At 45.8% G+C, this 23619-nt stretch overlaps 1 long non-coding RNA gene across 1 annotated transcript in view; it reads right to left on the bottom strand.

The window, feature by feature from the left end:
- LOC149363094 (uncharacterized) overlaps positions 1-23619 on the bottom strand; it is a 36205-nt gene that overhangs the window by 6264 nt on the left and 6322 nt on the right. Inside the window, exon 2 of the long non-coding RNA XR_016288556.1 lies at positions 11962-11999. This is a non-coding gene — a long non-coding RNA (uncharacterized LOC149363094). The remainder of the gene's footprint in view (positions 1-11961; positions 12000-23619) is intronic.

Raw genomic sequence — 23619 nt, 5'->3', positions numbered from 1 at the left:
TGTTAAAATACATTTTATCCTCACGTTACATTGTCTTCTCAGGCATAAATAAAAAATACACGACTGCATCTGTGGGAGGTCGGACTGGCACAAAAAGTGAACAGTGAACACTGACCTGTGAACATAGGCTGGGGAACCTAGTTTCTTGTCCCCTTACCGCTTCCGCATTCTATAATGACCAACGAATGGTAACCGAAGTTGGCTTCCAGATGAGTTTCGCACTAGTAGACTGAGCAGGTAGGTCGTACGCAGACGAAAAAAAAATGTGCTGACCGTTAAGCAAATATTAAGGCATTACCCTCAGAGTTCCTGCACCGCATGCCAGCTATTGTTTTAGCCGGAAACTCCAAACGTAAGTTGAAGCAGTTAGCGTCGGCCTCCGTCTCTGCCGCAGCCGCTGCCGCAATGCAGGTGTGGTTGGACCACCAGCGTTTCAGGCGTTGGAAGGTTAGTGTCGCTTAAGCAGCCGTTGCAGCTCGTATTCTGATTAATAGATCCCGGTGACCGGACGGCAAATTAGCAGCTCGGCCGCTTACGTCATGCTCGCTCTTCATTTCCCGAACTTGTGCCGCGTTTGAGCTTTGCCCTGCCCTTGATTTGTGACGTGGTTGACCCTGGATATTGGAGAGCACGATTGTTAAAAAGAGGACGCCGTCCTCTAAGCGACTAAATGCGGCGCAAGTATGGTACAAATACGGTACCGCACAATAAACAAAGGAAGCAATTGCTCTTCAGGATACGAACTCCTGACATTTAGATTCTAAATACGGCTCGATACAGGCTATTCCACCAGCTAGAGCTTGACTATCAAATAGATGCTCACAATGGAAACAGGACGACGATGTGCTTGAAGCGCAAATGTTCTGCACCTACAGCATTAAAATTATTATCACCGAAATTCGTGTTTCTCGGAAAAAATGCAACTTTAGCAGTGGAACTTTTTAAGCTCATCCGGTTTGGCCTAAAAATAACACATATGTATAAATTAGAACTTAGCCAGCAAAAAAAAAGGTCGACAACATTCGTAATTAACGCCGCGTAATTCACAACCACAAATGACTGTTCTTCGATTTTTTTCCCAGCTCCTCCACCAATTGCCATGGAAAAGGCACAAAGCACAAGCACAACATCGCACAAAGCACAAAGCGCAGAAAGGGGTTCACCGACAGTCAGCGGTTCCAGCAGCACCAAAGCGGCTTAAGTACGCGCTCGCCGAGAGCAGAATCGCTGCCGCGCGGGCACTTCTTCGTCATTACATGCGAAACATTTCAAATATATCTTATGTTCAAAGCGCATATATCCTACCTTATCATGGCGTGCCTCTAGTAAATGCGAGCAAAAATTAGGACGCTTAAGCTTCGCCTTAGGAGTAGACGCGATAGCGATTTCTCCTCCTTTTTCTCTTCTCATTCCTTTGCTTTCTATCTTCTCACCTAAACTCAAGTTGCAGTCGTAGTTCGTCCGCACATCGTTCTGGACAAACCCGATGTCACGAACACAGCATAGCTTCCGCGCCGAAGGAACGGGCAGCAAGCCGCAAGCTTCGTGGTGAACGCGCCATCAATGTGCGCTGCGTTGTTCGCCGCTCACCGCGTAATTCCAGCGTCCCCGCACGGCCCCACCGCGTCCGAACAAGACGAGCGGGAGGCGCTGCCGTCGCGCTATCTGCTGGGGCACCGGCTTAGATTACGAAAAGGAGACGGAGGAGGGAGTGGTTTTAGTGGGCGCCGCCTGATGGCGCTACGTGCGCACTAAGCAAAGTAGAAAAGTGGTGGAAAAGTACTTTGCTACTCGCTTAACCGCGACTTCTGTAATTTCCGTGCTCATAAATACTAATATGCACCACAGTGCATGTCTCTAAAGCACCCTTCTATGACAACGCCGTAATCACTAGACGCACCTTTGTTCATTCAAAACTATCGAGCTGTCGTGGCGGAGTGGTTAGTGTGCTTTCCTACTCGGTTTTATTCATTAATGCTTCTGGGATTTTTCACTGACGGCCAACGCCGCCGACGCCACCGTCGACACCAGCTTTTCTGCGACACGGGGCCCTTAACGCTATCGCACTAAAAGATTCGTAATTGGGTTCTGTACTTCGCTGGCTTTGACTTTCTTGCCAGTCTTTAAGTAATCCCTTGCTTAGTTCAGTTGCCTATCTGAGTTCAGTAGTCGGCCGGTCATAGCATTCGGCAATTTCTGCTTTACAAACCAATTTTTAAACCTCATTCTGAGTCCACTACTCTACATGAACGAGTGGCTAGGTGGCCTGGCTCAAGAGGGACACTCCGACGTCCTTGCGGCTTTGTACGATAAATCTCAAGGATAGAAAAAAAAGGAGTCCATAATGAAAAGTTTACAGAAAATAATTCTGAACAAATACATATTCTTCACAATTTATGACACAAATCTTGTTTAAATTATGATGTCAATTCATTTTTGTAACCATTTGAGAACAGTTGTTCCTATTTAGTAAAAGCTAAGTACCGGTCCCAAAATATTCGCTGTGTGTTCCTCAGTTCGCAGTTCTGCACTGAACCACCAGTACGCGGCCATTCCAAAAAGCCGAGCGAGCGCAAAACTTCAGCTCCTTTAGTTCCTAGCATTACAGAGAATTCAACTCTAGCCTTGTTCTTTGTTATTCTGGCCGCTTCATTCTCCAATATGAGGCATGAATTACAGTCATCAGAAAAAAAACTAGCACAAAAGTAAAAATTAATTATCAGTTTCATTAATGCAACACTCCACTTTATTGTTTCATAATAGGTGTCTTTATAAACGAATAACTTTCACAAAATTCACAAAGTTTTGAGTGCAATAAGATGGATACTACTTCTGGTTACGTTCAGTTAGACATTTCTGTTCCAGACTTTATCACGTCGTTTAGAATTCTGAAGGAACACAAGGCTATGCAGAAGTGAATGCAGGTACAACATAAGTCTGTGCTGAATATTTTTTTAATAAGTTAGAAGTGGCTGAAATATCATCAGTTCTCTCCACATGCCTCCTTAACGCCGCTTCAGGGCTCATACTGAAACTGTGCAAGAAGCCATCGCTAAGCATAGTAAAGCACTGCGAGCAGCTGTTCCTTATACGTCAGATCAGTTCGGTGGAATCCGAACACGTGATAATGCCGACATAAATGTAGAGTCGTTCCTACTTTAGGTAGCTGTAATTTATATGCAGGTGTTTTTGTGTAGTCATGATTCTTCCTCTAGTGCAACAGTCCTCACTCTTAGAAGTGCCTCTTGTGTGCTTCTTGATGGGATGGTCTCGAGATTTTGTGATCACCGTATCTACTGCCGGTTCTTGCACATCCTGTCTGCCGCTCCCCGCGCTCCTTCTCGGAACGAGAGGAGCGAATTCCTCAGATTCGAAAGAATGGCAAGATTCGTCCGAGTGGACGCACTAACATATTTAGGGCACGGTGTGATATTTGTTCTGCTGCATTAAGAATCATCTTTGACATCCTATATATACAGTGCCATCCGAATCTACATTAGTGCCATCTGTGAGGGGCTGTCTTCAAAAAGGACTACAAAATTACAGCCGATTTAGCTTACTTCGTCAAATGCGAAGTATGTGCGCTAGCCCATTGCGTCTCCTTTCGCTTTCGATTCAAGGCTAGGGTTTCAAGAACAGGCTTCAGTCGGCGATTGGCGGCCTTACTGTACCGAACTCTAAATGTTTGGAACCGCTTAAACTACCTTAAGAGGGCACCGCAACAACGGTGCGACCTGGATTCATTGCGCAGAGATAGATGTTGATAAGACGACGGCGTGAAATGCAGAGCGCGAGAGAGTGGCAGGTAAAGACGAGGCGTCATCGGTTGCGCCGATAGAATACACAAAAATCTGACGAAGAGTATAGAACTAGGAGGTAGTGCGACTCCTGTTCGGACTCCGTCTAGGGATACAATTTTTTGGTGTTATTTGTTGCTTAGCTGTTTTGTACAAGATGTGTTTGGTATGTGCTCTGCATTGGCTCTCTTTGCTTGCTTGGTTATACATAGTGTTGATTTTCTACTGCTGTCTTAGTGTTTGTGCTTACTTCATCTACATAAAACGTACCGTCAATGAAATAACCACCGTATTTTTAAAAAATGCTGCGATAGCATGGTGCTCCCGTACAGGGTCCAGCGAAGCAGACCTGTTCATGCCGCCGCGGGTTCAAAGCGCAGGCGTGACGCAGTCGTGGCAATGTTAGTTTTTTTTTTCTGCAGCCTAGCTGGCTTTAGACGAACTGGCAACTTTTGAAGTGAAAAGCTTCACTAGGGTAGTCAACACCTGGTCTGGCGTGCGCCGTGATCAATTTTAGCCAGAGCTGCGCATGCGCGAGTTCGCCGCGTGACGTCACTGGAAAGTCGGCGGAGCCGCCGCTCTTCCTTCGCCGTTGTTCACGCGCTTGTGCGTGTTTACCGAGTACGCATCGGCGCGCGCTCGGCTTTCTCGTATGACGCTACTTGCAGCTGCGTGTTTACCGCAGTTACTACGCATGCGGAAGGAGGGTATAGAACGCGCTTGCTTACACCGTTATCGTGGTGCTACCAGTGCATTGTGCAAGAACTGCGACAGCCATGACGTCAAACAAAGCATAACTGCAGCTTTTCGCTTGTATATCCAGGCTTAACCAGAGCTAAGCCATTGCCAATTTTTGTTTTCAGATTGGAAGCTTAGATCTAGTGCATTAAGGTAGGACCTCGGAACCCAATTAGCGAATACAGACTTCATTGTCAAGAGTCCGCTTTCACGTGACTGGCGCTCTCCGCTTAACACGCGCCACTGAGGTTACACTCATTTGTGCAGCCGCAGTGGCTAAATGACTGGCGTACGAAGGACGCGGGATCCCATCTCTGTCGCGACGGCTCGATTTCAATTAAGTGAAAATGCAAGAGCACCCATGTGGAGTGCAATGTCATTGTACATTGAATAACCGCAGAAAGTCTAAAGTAAGCTGAAGCTTTCCACTCTGATGGATCCCAGATAACATGCGCAGCGTCGCGACGTTACAAGTCAGAGACCATTAACACTGACATGCGCATCAGACGATGTTTAGAGAGGCACATGAAGTCGGTAGCAGAGAAAAACAAAAGCTCGATGTCATAGCTTATCTGCATCGAATAGGTGGAAACCTTCGATGCAATAAAATATAGCGCCACTACGAGGGGTCTATGTCCTAAAATGTAGATTTTCACTTTAATTGCGTTGCATATCCGATGCAGCATTCTAGCAGAAATGTTCATTAGTGCCTGTACTTAGAACCTGACATGTTTGCATTGATCATGTTCTACCCTAATTCTTTCCACCAAGTAAAGTTAAAGATAAGATAACGGCAATACGTTGCCTAAATCACAATACGAGACTTCGGAATATTTCGTGCGTGTTTTCTGTCTACACGCGCACGAATTGGCGAAGCGAATTGGCAAGTAACGAAGGTTACTTGCCAATTCGCTTCCAAAATTATTTTCCACCCCGGGAAGGTTTCTGCAATATAAAAGTGTGCGTCGATAATTGTGCAAAATCCCCCCAAAATGACAAAATTTACCTGTTGCTAAGGGAGCTGTCACGAACCAGGGAACTTTTACGTGGAGCCAGAGATGGTGCTGCAGGAAATGTGAACTACTCGGTAAGTTCGAAGATACTATGGCGGTGTGATGTTTTGACTTTTTTATTCCAAGCCGCTACCTAAGCCTTTGGGTGCCTGCAGCCAAGTGTTAGCCATATGTTCGAAGCATATGTTGGCGCTGAGAAAAAGTGCAGTTAGGGCGTATGAGCTTCCCTCCGCTTGCAACGTAGAAAGAAAGGGAGATCGTACACGTGTACGCTTTCACAGAAAATGCTTTACGCAACACCACGAAACGCGGAACAGTTTGCTCGTGTAGTGAATTCCTCAACGACGTGAATCCTTAGCGCACCGCTGCTTATGAAATAACGGTACACGAAACTGGTGTACCGAGTAGGGTGACAAAAGTACTTCAGTAAAGCCAATCGTTCTGCTACTAAGCGCTGAAAGCAGGGTTCGACATATCTGGGCTCGATGTGTTTGTAAGATATCCTACTTCGAAAAGCGTTTATTTCCTAATATAGACTACCCATATTTGATTGTGTGCAAAAGTGTATTCTTGAATTTATTAGGCACCTTTTACACTGAGCGAGCACAGCTGTAAACGAAGCTAGTATCTGGTCGCCAATATGATTAATCATTGGGCAGTGGGAATTGTGGCAACCTTCCTTTAACCAAGCAATGAGCACGCCGTATTATAAAGTCAGTAGTTTGCCCTTTTCTACGTGACAATTGCATGGGGCGCCTATGGCGCCACTCATGGCGCGCTACAACACGGCGGTTGCGCGGCGCAGCCACACGGGCAAGACATTCCTCCGTAGACAGTTTACTCCACAGAGTAAACTCTAGAGGGAAAGCTGCGCAATGAGACCATACAAGACAGCGGGCAACGCATGAACGCCGCCATGATCCAACGATTTGTGAGTTCCCAGCTGTTTTTTACATTTGCTAAATCTAGACAAAGAATGGTGTTGAAACCTGGCAACCTAATCCGTGGGAAGATGGCAGCATGCCGTGCACCTCGCGACTGCTGTAATCAACAGGACAATCTTCGCGTTTGGAGCATTTTTTAGGGCATGCAGCGTTGCATACCGGCTGTAACTTCATTTAAGTGCCCTATTTGTTCTCAATTGTTATTTCAAGGCAAGTACCGTGATTGTGACGCGCTTGGAATGTATTTCGTCCGTCGAGCGCGCGGGATTTGGCATGTCCTCTGTTGCCTAGTGCGAATGGACAGCGGAAACTCGCTTTGGCCCTACAAGGACGAGCACAATTCCCAAAGGAAACGAATTCTCAGAGTAAATGGAGCAACTGCTCTGCCTGGTTTATTTTGTATGGTCAGCGTTTTGTCATTGTAAATTTCGAAGGTTTGTTCAACTACCGCGGGCCTCATGCATTTTTTTATCTTTCTCCTTCGCCGAGGAAGATGGTGCCGTGTTTTTTCTGGCACGGGACGGACTCATAATGGGATTTTTCGCACGGAGCAACGCTCGCAGCTTCATCATGAACGACTGAAACATGATGGAGCAAGAAATGCGCGAAACATCATGCACCGCTCGAGATAGCTTCGTTTCATGTCTACAATCCTACGCACTAAATAGTGGGTGCTTGGTAGTTGGTTGTGGTGGGTTTTTTATTGCTATTTGTTTTTTTTCTTATCTTTCTAGGTTTCTGACTGCATTTGCTTTCAATGTATGACACTGCTTTTGCCCAGAATTTTTTTTTATTCCTCTATTTGGTTTCAAAACCATTTATCAGAAGCTAGCACCGCTAGTATTTATACGTATGGTTCTTCGATTACATGCATGCTGTCTTCTTTTCATGCCGATTTCCTGTCACTGGGTGTGTTCGGAGCGATAATGCGCGGTGGCACATGCTTGAGCTGAGGACTTTAAGTCTGCCTCTTTCCCGTCTAATAAACAGTTCTTAGCGTGCGCATGGGTTGTCCCTTTCTTCTGCCGTTGTCGTTGCGCTGCCGTTAATTTCAACAGTGCCACCTTTACTTACCGCATGCATTAGTGCCGCAGAACGCAATAAAAAAACGCCTTTAAGCAAGGCCACTTACATTTTTTATAAGTAGTACCAATGTGTACTCATTGAGGCAATGGCGTTAAGAAAGCCGAATGACGTGAAAAAGTAAACGCCAGCAAGGTTGATTCTACTGGTGTGATCCGCCTTTAAAGAGAGTTGAGTGCGGGAGATTTTCGTTCACACGCTTTGCAGTACCTAGTTGTCTCGAAAAGTGCAGACGTGTCATTTCGCATGTTTAATCACAGATGATGCGACATGCCCGATCATTTTGGAGCTTTTGCCACGTATACAACGCACGAATGTGGCATCCCGGTGCATAAGAGCGCGAATAACTCTTTCTCGTATGCGGCTCCATGCATTAAATGCCTTGATATCATAGCTTAATCCCCTTAAGCAACCTGAAATCCGGTGTGAAAGCAGAAGATTAAAACCGAACCTCCGAGAGCGTTTACTCAGTTGACTCGTGAACATCGTTCACAGTCATCCGATATTAAAAGAAAGGGACCACAATTCGTATGTTAAACATTAAAGAAATATGTTTAAAATATCAGAAGTACGCGTAAGAGTGACATATAATCATTTTCTCTACCGCAGGGTTTCGGATTCAAGTTCAAACTTTACCCATCCTTGATTCTGCGAGAAAAAACTGTGCTGGCCACAATAATGTGGTGTAAGATGGCGTCCAAGATGGAGACCTAAATGCGCGGACCACTTTGCTAGCCCAGCTTTACCCCCTGGTTTACTCGCAAAAAGATCTTGCACACTTGAAAATTATTGAAGTGAATCGGCTTCGTACCGTCTTTGCTAAAAGTAACTGAGTGGCCGCGACGGCAGCAGCAGCGGGCTCTCAGCCGAGCGGTGGTGCTGCGGGGCCTAGCGCTAGCCGCTGCTCACCGGCTGCAAGTGTAAGTTGGGTGACATAAGCCCGCGCTCGCGCCCTCCTTTCTTGCATGATAAAAAATCTATGCCTCTCCCGTAACCGAGAGTAGAGTAGGCATGAAATGTTTATGGGCATAACACATTGGTTGTAGATGGTACTGGTCAAAATCTTGAAATGTGTCTAGTGTTCAACACACCACACCGCACATGATGTGCACTGGTTCATGTGGACGCAATCGTTTCCTGTGATTGTCTGGGGAATCTCTTCCGCCCTGCCTCGTCAGCTGTATCCGGTTTCTGTCAGGCTCCATTGCTCGGCTTAAGCAACTGTGACGGTGGCGGCATTGAAATGCAGAACGATGCAGATGCGTACGCGGACACGACGAGACGCAGGTCTGACAAGAATGTATATGCAGCGCGTTCGAATACTCCTCGAGCGTGTATACATCTGCCTGCCAAACGGGAAGACGTCATGAGCTGAAGGCCCAGCGGCCGGTCTTTTACATGCGTGAGTGTGGGACCGCAGCACCATCCTTGGGGACGGTGCAGAAGCAGTTCTTCCGCCTAAAGCCCTTCTCGCCCTGGAGCTCCCCTCTTTCTCTAAGCGGCCCTCTCTGTTAAGAGCCTCATTAAATCTCGTACGGTGCCCGGATGCTCTCGTTTCAGTGCCCGGATGAGTGGAATTCTGCGCCTGGATGTTGACTGTCGGTCTAGGCGTGACGTCACCACACTGCCGACAAAGGAGCTAAAAGCATTTCATGCTTAAAAGTCATACTGAGCGAGGGCGCAGGCTCACGTGAACCACTTTACACCCGCAGCCGGGGAGGATTGGGCAGCGCTGGAGTGCGGTCGCTCGGCTTAGAGCTACCTCCGGCCGCCGAAGCGTGTGCTCGGTTACTTTACCAAACCAAACCGAAAAGACGGTAATGCATAGCAGAGACGAGAGGAAGCGGTCCCGAACCGGGATTTCGTCAGCAGCGGAACCACTGCATCATGAAACAATGGCGCAGGCATCCCCCGCCGATGGGCACGCCTACTGATCTATATTACAGTATGGAAAGCTGAAACGGTTTGCTGGTTTATACTGAAACAATGCAGTGAACAGAGACCCACGCTGCCCTGGGGGCGCGCATAAATGTTACAGGCTACGCCATCTGGTTTTAAAATGAGCAATCATATAGTTGATTGAGCTAGACAGACCGAGAAGGGTAGTCGGTTAAAAATGAATATGGTGAAAACTAAAGTAACCCTAAACCGCCTCGGAAGGAAACGACAGGTTAGAATTGGTCGTGAGGTGCTGGAAGTGGTAACGGAGTACGTCTACTGACGGCCGGTAGTACCGCAGTTCCGAATCACGAGAACGAAGTAACTAGAATAAGAAGGGGATGGAGTGCATTTGGCAGGTTATCTCAGATCATGAATGGCAGTTTGTCAATGTCCCTTTAGAGAAATGTACATCAGGTTTGTCTTACCGCTACTCGCCTTTGGGGCAGAAACAGACGTTAACCAAAAAGATTAAATTTATGTTAAGAGAACGCAGCGACCTATGGAAAGCAAAATGATAGGTGTCACGCTAACAGACGGGAAGAGGGCAGAGTGGGTCATAGAATAAATGGGGATTAATGATATTTTAGCCGAAATCAAGACGAATAAATGGGCTTGAGCAGGACATGTAATGCGAAGTCAAGGTAATCGATGGACTTTAAGAGTAACAGAGTGGGTTCCAAGAGAAGACAAGCGTAACAGGGGGTGGCAGAAAGCTAGGTGGGTGGATGATATGAGGAAGTTTGCCTGGATAGGGGGGTTGCAGATTGCACAGGACCGGTTTCATTGGAAAGGTATGGTACAGGTCTCCGCCCTGCACTTGGCTTAGTGAGGCTGATGGTGATGATGGCCACAGAATAGTAGTGTGCTTACAAACATGGCTGAAAATGTAGCGTTAGCGTCCAAACGAATACGCGTAAGCAAAAGGTTGCAAAGCCGTTTTCTGATTCTTGAGTGAACCCACGATGTCGTCCTTTCGTGAGGTATAACCAAGTACAAGGTCGGTCAAAAGTTCCCAGGCCACAGGGTCTGCTTTTGAGCAGTACAGTCTTGCAGTTTCGACATTCCCGAAGCTCGAAATATTATTACAGGGTAGAAGAAGTATCGTTCTAACCTCTGACAACCGTGATAGCTTCATCGGAATCATAAGTATCAGTATATACCGACGAAAAGCAGACCCTGTGGCCTGGGAATTTTTGACCAACCCTGAACATCTTAGAACAGATTTCGAAAGTATGAATCGCTATTTCAAAGCCGGCGTGTATTTAAAACACTGCAGTATGTTCGCTGTGAGTCACCCGTGGTTAACACCGGCTTTCAGTACGGGTTGAGCGCGCGAGCCATAAAAACACGTTTAAGTAAAACATTCCAAACACTTTTTCTCGTCTCTCAGGGTACCAACGAAGGCGGTCAATCGTTAGCAGTTGACAAGTGCTTTGGAGGATACTGTGACAAAGTATGCTACCTCATTTCGAAGCCATCGTTTGAATATAACAATAAATGTATGTTGTAAAGCCGGACATGCCCTAAAAGACGTTCTTATCCCCTGGGTGTTTCCCTGAATAGAGCATGCGTCTCTTGTAGTCTAACATGTTGCCTCGTGCGCTCTGTTTCCTCGCAAATACGGTCGTTCCAATTAGACACCGGAGATAGCTTTACATTGAAGATAGCCCTCAAACAACTCGATATACGGAGGGCGCTGAAGACCACTTACATGCTTTGAAGTCTAACTTATGAACTTTTTCATTAAGATTTTTTTTTCCTTTCTAAAGACGCAGCTACAAAACAGCATACAGTCGTAACGCAATTCAGATAAAATGGTTCGCCTTTATTCGCCTTTATTCATGGCGGGGCACGCCACCGCCATGAATGTGGGCATGAAGTCACCCTTTCTACTGCAGGCTCTCCTACTGTGGTCCATCGGCCCTGTGCTTCTCGACTCCTGCTGCACTACTTCGTCCCTGGCTTTGGACTTCGACGAGCCGGGCTGCCGCCCTTCCGAGCCATTTACGACGAACAGCAAGGGAACATCGTATCCGCCAATTTCTGCTTCGGAGCGCCTCTTCATCTGGCAACCACTCGGAACTATCAGCTCTGGGGATCCGCCCCGTCTTCATATATAGCACCACCGCTCACGAGCCAGTTGGGGCACGCCACCGCCATGAATGTGGGCATGAAGTCACCCTTTCTACTGCAGGTCAGTTACCTACTGCAACCTTGCATTCGCTCGAGTAACCCTTTCTTGTTTGCGGTGTCGTGCCCCCCTGATGCTCTGTATTCCTGTCGCCGATTGCTTTGTGAATCGCTTTGTTCATATTGCTTCAGCGCATATCTCACTTTTTTGCATCTAGCCTTGTCTGGTGACATTGAATTGAACCCAGGTCCCACCGGTGATCCCACCGCATCTCTTGAAACCATATCAGCAGCAATTGTACGTATAGAACCCACCCAAAATGCAATACTTGCCGATGTTGCAACAATCCGATCTGCGCAAACCAAAATAGACAACCTGGTCAGTGATCTTTCTGTCCGTGTTGACGCACTTGAAAAATTCGTAGAGACCTACAAATCCCAGGAACACAAAACAAGTCCGAACACTAACCCTACTATTGGGCAGATATCGTCAGACATTAGGGCGCTCACGAAGAAATGCGACGACTCTGAAAATCGTCTCCGGCGCTCTAACTTGATCTTTTTTGGCATTCCCGACGTTAAGAGTGAAACTTGGGCAGAATCTGAGTCATCCATTATCAAATTTTGTTCTGAGCAGCTGGCCATAACTCTCGAAAGTGCTGAAATTGAACGCGCCCACAGAATGAGACAGTTCCGTGAATCTAGAAGCCGCCCCATTATTGTAAAACTGGCCAACTTTAAAAAGAAGTCCGAAATCCTCTCTGCTGGCCCTAAGCTGAAAGATTCGGAGTATAAAGTTCGCGAAGATTATTCTGCACGTGTTAGATTAGCTCGAGGGAAACTCTTCGCGTACGGCCAGCAGAGCAACTCAACCTTCAAGATGCGCTTCGACAAACTTATTATTGGCAGCAAACAGTACTTTTACGATGATGAATCTGACACGGTGCAAGAAGTTAAAGCATAGCAGTCATCGCGAACGTACCGGCGCCCGTTCTTGCCGCCATGGCAGCCACTTGTAACACCTGCGACCGTTTTTGAATGTCGAGCCATGCCTACCTTGCTTGCCAACGTACGTAGTTTCATTCCCAAGAAGGAATCTACAGAAGCTATTCTAGACGATAATAGCACCGATATCGCGGTATTGACAGAGACTTGGTTGACTGCTGACATTCGGAACGACGAACTATTTGATAACATTACAGCATTCACCATTCACAGGCGCGATCGGTCGAATGGGTTGCGGCGTTCTCGTCTTCATTAAGTCCTGCACGCCTTCCTTCACTATTGATATTAGCTGCCGTCAAGAAATCGTGTGTGTTAACTTTTCATTTTCTGGAACCACATACATACTGATTGCTTGTTATCGCGCGCCTGATTGTGACATTTCCTTTACTAACGAATTGCATTCAATCCTGCTCGAATTGTCGCTTTCCCCGCGCTAATTGTATACTTTGCGGCGATTTCAATTTTCCCGATATTAAAGGGCCAACTTAACTGGATCCTCCCGTCTGTCTAAAGCGTTTCTTGATCTAATACTTCTGTTTAACTTTATTCAAACAGTCAGTACACCTACTCGTTATTTCAACACACTTGATCTAGTTTTTGTCACGGATGCAGAATTAATAGATTCTATGTCGTGTGTCGATGGTCTGAGTGATCATAAAATGCTGTTATTCAACCTATCCATTCAAGCACCTGTTCGTCAACCATCCATTAAACACATACGCGACTATAACAGTGCTGATTTCACCCGCATCAACGAAGAGTTGGAACTGTTCTACCTTTCCTTTCGCGAATCTGCTAACAGTAGATCAGTAAACGAAAACTGGATGGCTTTCAAACACACACTTTTATCTCTAATTTATACCTATGTACCACTCGTTTCCATTCGAGGTGACGCAGGCAAACCTTGGTTTTCCAATCCTTTGAAAAAGCTATCGCAAAAGAAAAAACGCCTTTTCCGAGCTGCCAAAATATCAAATTCTGCTCTTAAATGGGAAAAATATTTTACTGCTCTGAGGGATTACAATAAGCTTTTAAAAAGTTCTAAGAAAAAGTTTTATCATCTAGACCTACTGAGCATCCTCCGCACCAACCCCCCAAAGTTTTGGAACGTTCTTACTCCTCCGCTTAGTAAAAGCCATAACATTTCCTTGCTTAACGAAGACGGTTCTCTGGTACCGGTAGAGCAGCGCTCCAATGTAATGAATTCATACTTCTCATCCATTTTCGCTCACGAACCTGCTCAAAGCACGCCGGTCTTACCTCGCTCACACCTCAACCAGATGCCGCTCATTCATATTTCTGCAGAAGGAATCGAGAAACTTATTGACAGCCTTAAGTGCTCTACCAGCCCCGGCCCTGACAGCCTCCCCGCGAAGATTTTGAAGTCCACTAAAATAATTTCTAGCCTGATCTTGCAAATCATATTCACCCAGTCATTAACTGACAGCTCGCTTCCGGAAGAATGGAAACTAAGCAAGGTAGTGCCAGTATTCAAATCAGGAAACCGCTCAAATCCGTCCAACTATCGCCCAATTTCATTAACGTGCATTGCATGTAAGCTCATGGAACGCATTATATACTCTCAAGTCGCGAGCCACCTTCACAATAACTCATTTTTTTTTTCTAAGCAGCATGGCTTCCGCCCCGGTCTTTCATGCGAGACAACTTTTTGAATTCACTACTGACCTTCATTTGCATTTGAAATCATTATTTCAAACCGATGTCATATTTTTAGACTTTTCAAAAGCGTTCGATCGCGTCCCGCACCGACGTCTTATGTCAAAACTTTCTTGCCTCAATATTGATCCCCTCACACTATCATGGATTAACTGTTTCCTCACTAACCGGTTTCAATATACCGTCATCGGCGGTTATCATTCAGCAACTCATGAAGTGATTTCAGGCGTGCCGCAGGGTTCTGTGCTTGGGCCCCTGCTCTTTCTCATATTTATCAATGATCTCCCGTCCGGCATATCTTCGTCCATTCGTCTTTTCGCTGACGACTGTGTGTTCTATCGTCGCATTTCCTCTCACGGCGACCAGGTTATCCTACAAAATGACCTACAAAAAATAGATAATTGGTGTTCCGAATGGTTGATGGAGCTGAACAGCACTACATGCAAATTTATGCAAATTACACGCAAGCATTCCAATATTACGTATCCTTATTCTCTTCAATCAACTATCCTTTCGCAGGTTGAATCATATAAGTACTTAGGTGCCACAATCAGCAGCAAACTGACGTGGGAAAAACACATCACTCAACTCGTTGCTGATACATCAAAAACACTGGGTTTTTTAGAAGGTCACTTTCACTGTCTCCGCAATCAATCCGTAAACTAGCATACGAGATTTTCATTCGCACTAAACTTGAGTACGCATCAGCAATTTGGTCTCCTCACCAGGCTTACTTAATTAACACCATTGAATCCATTCAGAATCGTGCGGCACGCTTCATTACTTCAGATTACGATTTTCACCACAGCATTACCGCTATCAAGTCATCCATCGCTATCAGCCCACTAGCCCTTAGACGCAAAGTTTCGCGCTTATGTTTATTGCACAAATTATATCACAATTTTCCTAACCTACGCGAGTCCCTTCTAGTCCCTCCTGTGCGCACGTCATCCCGTTTATTCAACTCCATGAGCATCCAACGTTTACACGGATCAACTAATGCCTTTAACAAATCTTTTTTGCCAGCCGCTACTCAAGACTGGAATCGGCTTCCACAATCGGTTGTCATTGAAAGCGATCCAGTAAGGTTTAAAGAACGTCTGATGTGTTATCTTGCTGTATAAATGGTTACATTTCCCTTTCGTGACTTTATTTCTCTTTATGCTTTTGTTGTGTGTGTGTTTTCTTGTTTGTTCTTTTTTTTAATTCTTTTTTTCCCCACCAATGTGAGTCATGATGAATGTACTACTCCCCCCCCCCCTTATGTAATACCCCCTCCCAGGGGCCTTTAAGGGTGAAATAAATGATGATGATGATGAATCAACACGTTCTTTTTGATGTAAATAGAACACAAATTCAGTGTAATAAATACCATGTTAAAAGAAAACGGTTTTGCGTTTTACTGGTTACGTGCTCGTTTCACGATCTCAAGGTCCCTGTTTCGATTCCCCGTATCTTCTGAAAATTTTGTTTTCGTTGCTGTGGACGCCATAGGTGTTTTGTTGACCACAATTCCTGGACGCCGACAACGACCCCGGGTTTCGTTGATAATGGGACATGTATATTTATTTATTGGTTTATTTAGCCGCCGCGGTGGCTCAGCGGTTATGGTGCTCGGCTGCTGACCCGAAAGACGCGGGTTCGATCCCGGCCGCGGTGGCTGGAATTTCTTTGGAGGAGAAATTCTAGAGGCCCGTGTACTGTGCGATGTCAGTGCACGTTAAAGAACCCCAGGTGGTCGAAATTTCCGGAGCCCTCCACTACGGCGTCTCTCATAGCCTTAGTCGCTTTGGGACGTTAAACCCCATAAACCAAACCATAAACCAAACCTTATTGGTTTATTTGTGTGCCCTCACGGCCATGGGCATTATAGAGAAGAGTGGGCACAAGGCGTACAAGCAAAATGAACTGGAACAAAATAGAACACGGTGGATGTTAACAAAGCGGTTACAGATGTGTCTACTCATAGAGTGTTAGCTATGGGGGTTCTCAAAAAGTTGGTAATCTTTGATTGTTGCTGTCGATGCGGGAAGGTGATTCCACTCTTCTGCTGTGCGAGGTAAAAACGACGGAAAGAAAGCGTTAGTTCTGCAAAAAGGGACACCGACTTTTGTAAGAATGATCTAATCGCGATTATAGGTGATGTGGAGGAAAAATGCATTCACTGCGCAAGTGTGGGTGATGAAAAAGTTTCTGGAAAATAAATACGCGTTTACATACGTAGTTGGCGTTCGCGGATGCCGGAGCTAGGGTGTCTCGAATAAGTTTCCTACAGCAGGAACGCTGTACCGATGCACACTAGACGAAGCCGGAGGCGGCCGGGATACCGTCTGCGTCGTCGACTCCGACAGTGCCCGGTTTTCTTTCGTTCGCTTGCAATGTTGTTTGATACCTGCTTTTTCGTGTATTACTGGCTACGTTGTTTGATTTGAAGGTCAGTATTTGCAAGGAACTGCAGCGCATGCGGGAGCACGTGGGTCTGCAAAAGAAACGCGCGCGATTCCGTGAAGCACCCATGCAATAAAGTGAGTTTTGAGGGTATGTCCAGCTTCATCGCACACATTCATGTGGAATTTTAAACCGACACGTTTAAAATTGCATCGCAATCTTTGCTACACTATATTTCGGAAAGTTTTTCTTGCATGTGCTTCTATCTGTCCCGTTCCCAGCCCGCATCACCAGACCGGGACAACTCGCATGCGCATGTATAACGGTGTTTTAAAATACTCCTTCTTTGAAATGACGGTTGTTGATTTCACAATCTCTTCAAGGATGAGCCTGGTTGCTCTTCACAAACGGACGACTTCATTAACCAAGTGTGTAATCAGAAAACTACTATTAAATTTTTTGTTTACATATAAGCAGATGAGTGCTAACCCTACGTTTTACCCCCGGTCGTCCCAGTGTTCTACAGCAGCGCCACTGCATCTTCCTTACGTCACAGATCGGTGTTGGTGTATACCGTGGTTGCCGGTTCGTCAGGTCATGCTTGCCTTCGTAGCCTTTCTACGTCAGTTTTACAGTTCTGAAGAGAAAGAGTTTTTATGCGTAGCATATTGCGATCACTCAGTTCAGTCCTTGGGCGCGGCCGGGCAGCCACCAAACCACGTGACGTGACGCCACGTGGTTTAGTGGCGTCACGTCACGTGGTGACGTGACGTCACCAAACCACGTGAAAAAATAAAGAAAAAGAACAAAAGAAAAAACAACAGAAGAAAAAAAAGAATGAAAAGGACGGCTGAGCATGGAGGCGTTGCCACCGCCCCGTTTCAAAGGGGGCGCTCCTATCCATCCATCCATACGTCACGGAGGAAAAGCTGCTGAGAAAATCGAGTGCCGCCAAGCAATACCTCGCGCAAAAAGACCGCGCAATATGCAACGCATTCTTGGCTTAACCAAGCTAAGCCTGGGCATAATTTTTTTGCGATATTTCCAACAAATTCACTAGATTGCCACAGTTGTCTTTCAACTCGTTACTAGCTGTGCTGTCACCGGCCTGCGCGAACAAAGCGGGGTTTTTGGTGCACTACTGGTTTAGAAGTAAAAGGTGCCTTTCTCTCTTCGCTTTCATCGAAACGCGGCCGCCGAGGGCGGGTTCCCGCTCGCAGTGCCCGGAGTACACAGGTTCGAACCCGGCCTTGGCAGCCGCATTTCTATGAAGGCGATGCCCAAAACGTGCGCATGTGCTGTGTGACGTCAGCGCACATTATAGACTTTCAGGTGGAATTTCACAACGGCATCCTTTTCTCTCTTTTCATGCGCGTCTTCCTGCCTTCCCTGACGCCGCGCTTGCAGTGTGCCGGAATGTGCTTGGCTTTGATTTCCTGGAAACCAGACATTTTTTATGTAGCGCTTTTTAGTGCGCAAGCATTAGACGCCTCCCGAGCGAAGGTGGTAGTGTTTCAACGGATTTAAACCAACTGGACGTGCGATAGCATGCGTTGAGCCTGGTTGGCGCATAGTTTTGCTTTGCTGGAGCGTCGGCACGTCTGGCGAAGATATTAGACTCAGGTTCAGCTCTCATCGAGGTTTAAGCTGATCTGATCTGTTCGCACCGCACATGGAAGTTGATGTGGAATGTACAGCACGGGAGTGTGTTGCATTTTAACAATAGCCGTGATCCGCTGCTGCGATAGCATAGTGCTCTCTTGCAGTGGCCAGCGAATAAGAAGAAGAATAATATGGAATAAGAACATTGCCACTTAAATACACGGCGACTATTATTACCCAATACTGACATATATCATTATTGCAATGCTTCAGTCTGGAGATTAAAAAATTGCTGAAGTCCCGCCCGTGTATAAAACTGATTGTGCATTAGGTATCAATAACTATCGGCCAATTTTCGTCCTCTTGGTTTTTTCGAAGATATTTGAAAGAGCTCCAAGTGATCGGCTTGTGTCCTTTTTTGAAAAGCATCAGATTATTACCTCTGCCCAATACGGGTTCCAAAAGAGAAAATCAACGGAAATGGCTCTGATTCATATTAACGAAAAGATTGTAGAAAACATTGAACAGAAACTTTTGACCCTAGGGTTATTTTTGGACCTAAAGAAAGCATTCAACACTGTAGAGCACGACATTCTGATAAAAAAGCTTGATATGTATGGTGTACGAGGAATAGCACTCAATTTAATTAAAAGTTAATTATGTGATCGCTACCAGTATGTTGACATTAATGGTATAGCATCCAATGAAATGCGAATTCTATATGGTGTGCCCCAAGGATCCATTCTAGGGCCTTTTTTATTCCTGGTGTACATCAATAATATTACTTCTGTCACTGGCTTTACCGACATAGTTTTATATGCGGATGACACCATTGTCGTGTTCACTGGAGTGAGCAAAGCAAGCTTGAAAAAAGCTGCTGTTGAGTACTTGCTTAAATTATGAGAATGGCTTTTAAATAATAAATTGAGTCTATATACAAGTAAGACAAGTACATTATATTAAAGTCCATAAATAGGATAGATTATTCAACCATAAATGTAACCTATGATAGAACTCTGATAGAAGAGGTAAAAGAACAAAAATTTTTGGGTGTTTGGTTCAGTGAAGAGCTTTGGTGGACTACGCATGTTAAGAAATTAAAAGCTGATTTGGCACTAATAACTGGAAGCTTCTACACGATCAGGAATCTTGTACCCACGTCCTTAAAACATGTGTTATATTATTCTCTTTTTTACTCTAGATTAAGTTATGGAATATTAGTCTGGGGGACGACGACAGCCTATATATATAGAAAAATTAATTGTTGCACAAATAAAGGTACTACGCTTCTGTGAGAATTATAAAGACGATAGGCGCAACTTACGGACCGGGCCGCTTTTTGTTAAATACAACATGCTAAAAGCAAACCAAGTCTATTACTTTAAACTGCGGTGGTGGGTCCATCAGAACAAACTACTTATCCATCTAGGAGAATATAGCAGTACATATCCGATCCGCGAGCCTAAACGAAGAGTGCCTATGATACGAACTAATTATGGTCGCCAAACGGTAACTTTTCAGTCTACTAAACTGTCGAATAGCTCTGGAATGCACATGGATTTCAAGAAACCCTTAGCTGTTTTTAAATGTGAATGCAGAAACTCCTTGGTTAATTGAGCAATTTCATACACAACTTAATGATATGTGTTTTTACTGAACCCTCACCACATTGATTTAATCGTCAATACGTGTTCCGCGGTTTGCATCTGCAATATGGTACCTAACGCTTGCAATTGGACACAAAAATGTTTTGGTGTTCTATTTTCTTTTCTTTTGTTCATGATGGGGCGATGGCGCAGTGGGGAGCACGAGGAACGGAAAGGGAACGACACGTGTTCCTTCTGCGCTATCTTTTCATCATGATCGTTATCTAACTGGCCCAACTTTCGGCTTTGCTTTTCTTGTGTATTTGTTCTGATGTTTGTAGTGACGGTTTCGCACTTGATATTTCGTATTGCCTGTGCCCTTTGTATGCGAACCTGGATATGTTTACAGAAGCCGCATTTTCTTACAACTTTGGATTCTGTGAGACTGATGTACAGGACGGTACAATATTGCCTTTTAAAGAATTGTTTACATTGTTTCCCTGCTACTGGCTTAAGTATTATGCCTGAGTTCTGTTCGTTGCTGCAAAAATTTGTACAAGGGGCCAAGCCCTCGTCAGGCTCTTCGCCTTTAGCCTTGGCGTCCTCTTAGACACTGTCCGAGGAACAAATAAAGGGAAAAAAACCTGTGGGTTCGCTGGCCGCAGCGCGCCGCTGCGGGTTCGAAGCCCAGACTCGGAGTATTCATTTTATTTCTGCACCGCTCCACAAGATGTTCGGATGGGTTTGCATCAGTCCGGAAGTAATCATTTAGCACTAAAAGCTGTTCTTTCCGCGGCTGAAGGATGAGGATGAGAGGCTGCCACAGCCCGGCGGGCAGGTTGCCACCTGCATATGGTGGGAGGTTGGCAAGTGGAAAGGACGAAAACTGCTTTCGCGACAGATGCTGCCGAGTGTCGTGTCAGCTGCTGCCAAATGCAAGGGAGGAAGCACGTTGCTGCAGCTCATTAGAAATGAGGAAGTCCAACTCACGCTATAACGAAACTAGGACATGTGCGATACGCCAGTTAAAAACCTGAATCACGCTAAGAGGAAAGGGGAGCGCTTACGCCGCGCCAGGTGTAGTCACGCGTTAAGGTTGCTGCAAGAGAGTGGAAAACTACATTGTGCGGGGGATGTAGCTGGTGTAGTGTGCCAACAAAGGGGCGATTGTAGTATAGCGCACCTTTGCAGCGTTTAGTTTAATTTTTAATAATTTGAGAATTTTTTTCTCTCCAGTTTGCCGTAGAATGGCGCAAGCATTTGCAGAGAAAATTGCTTTTATAGAGATAAGGAGACGCCGTTAAAGAACCAAGCTTGGCGACCATCCACGTTGGCAACATTCAAGCGGATCAAATCAGACTAGGCGTGCTATGCACCGCAAGCGTGTTAAACGTTTGTGTTTTTACAATAAAAAGCAATGCTTTATCATAACGAGGCCGAAACCTGTCCGCTTGGATTTTACTTCGCGCGTCATAATTTCTAAGGCACGCACTGCATGTGGCAGTTAACCAACAGAAAGCTGACTGGGCGTGAAAGAAATGCGTGCCCATGCGTTTAAGCGCATGGTTACTAGATTACAATCATGTACGACTCAAATTTCACGGGTTTTGTCGAGCTTCCAACTATTTATGCTTTCAATATCAACAGCACGCGTGCTTTTACATCTTTTGCGTTGACTTTAGCCATGACGCTGCTACCGCATTTGTTGCTTAATGCGCGCAATAATGTCGCAATTTCATGGCAGTGGTTCGTCTTGCGAGTCTACAAACACATTTTGGATACTGGCGCGCTTCTGAATCACCCGCGAGTCAAGCAGAGATTGGGAAACTAGTTAGCAGCGTTAGAACAATTATGAAAGTTTGCTAATGTCCTGGAATGCGCGGTAGCTTTCGCTATGTTGGCCATCCTGTTATATCTAAGCAGTTGTTTTATGTGCGCGCGTTTGATGGGCAAATCAATTTAAGAGAAGTACAGGCCAGGTGCAACAGCGAGCATCATAAGCCACTTGTAAAGGGAGATGTCTAAAATAAGGTTAAAAGGAGCTCGAACAATGTTGAAACAGTCGACGTACACCGTAACATTAATAAGCCCAAAGAGGAGTATATATGGCTACCGTCCGCTTTCAAAACTCCTTATCGAAAATTGTTCAACTGGCCCTAAGGACCAAAAATGGGGAAAGCTCCCTTTTTTACCGCCGTCACGAAGTCAAGGAGCAAAATAAAGCATTTACATGATTTTACTACTTCTCGAAACAGGAGTACGTCGGCTTCAATACTCCTTCAGGCCCTTTAAACACTGCTTAGTGTCTGCCCGCCGGCTAACGGTAGCTGCTGGTTCGCTCCACTTGCAGGTGACAACAGCGGCTTAGTCGTCGCTGCGTGCTCGCTTCTCGCCTCCGCTTTAACTGCATCACGCAAGTTTGTCATGATACAATACACCGAATCACCGCCGCCTTGCGCAACAAAGTGCTGCACAGACAGGGCCTGTGAAGCAACCAGCGTGTTCGCAGAACGCTCGATGTTGCATCGCCTGCGATGGCAGTCCGCAACAGGCTTAGCAAGCTTAGCTCAGTGCAGCCAATATGGCAGTGTGCGACGCGTCAGCCTCCCTGCAGCCGCCAGCTTGCCGCCCGCTCCTTTCCACGCGCATGTCGTGACATAAGGGACTGGACATCATCTACGTTAGCAGCAGTCATGATGCAATAAACGTTTCACTCAAACCGGCAATACAGTTCGTAGTTTTTATGTTGGTTTCAGGGGTTTAACGTCCCAAATCGATTCAGGCTATGAGAGACGCCGTAGAGAAGGGCTCAAGGAAATTACGACCACCTGGGGTTCTTTAACGTGGACTGAAATCGCACAGTACACGGGCCTCTAGAATTTTGCCTCCATCAAAATTCGACCGCCGCGGCCGGGATCGAACTCGCGTCTTTCCGGTCAGCACCCGAGAACCATAACCACTGAGCCACTGCGGCGGCCAGACCGGCAATACGTGCAGAAGCAACGACTGGTTATACATTGTCAACACAGCATGCAAATGTTGGCGGCCGCCGTTTCGCCGCACCGACATGGTCGTGTGCGTGTGACGCATCAGTTTTCTCGACACCGATGGCTCATCGTTCGTTCGCTGTATCTTCATGTGAACTTGCAAGAATAAAAAAGCCCGGATTCTCATCGTCGTGGGTAGGGGTAAGCAGTATTGAACTGCCCGCAGCTGCTAGCCCAACAAGAACTAATATAACTGCAAGTCACTATGCGAGCTACCTGGATTCAAAGCTGTATTTTTTTTTGTTGCGGGCAGTATAGTGGTTTGGTGTATTTAACAGCTCCAACATAAAAAACAGACAGAGAATTTGAACTCATTCGCTCACCGATCATGTTGGCATGAGAGTAAATACTATCACTGTGTAATAGCAGGTTTTTCTCATTGCGACATGGATGTCACATAACATTACATTATTTTAGCACAGTTAGACGCGGCTGGATAAAAATATTGTTTTTTGTTATGCTTTATTCCAATGCTGTTTCATATAAATGTATTTCGTATGCTGTTACTATTTTTTTTCCAAAGCTTCATTGCGAGAGTGCAATTACTTCAGTCTACAATCCGGTATAGAGGTTACCTGCCGCTGATCTTTTACTGATCTCTGTGCAGACAGGCGACAAGGAATAGCTCGCCGAACAATGTATCCCCCAGGTGAAGTCAACACGCGTCT

Source organism: Amblyomma mixtum, chromosome 2, assembly GCF_055824585.1.
Source record: "Amblyomma mixtum isolate Tamu chromosome 2, ASM5582458v1, whole genome shotgun sequence".
Taxonomy (NCBI): Eukaryota; Metazoa; Arthropoda; class Arachnida; order Ixodida; family Ixodidae; genus Amblyomma; species Amblyomma mixtum.
This window is presented reverse-complemented; position numbering and strand designations above follow the sequence as displayed.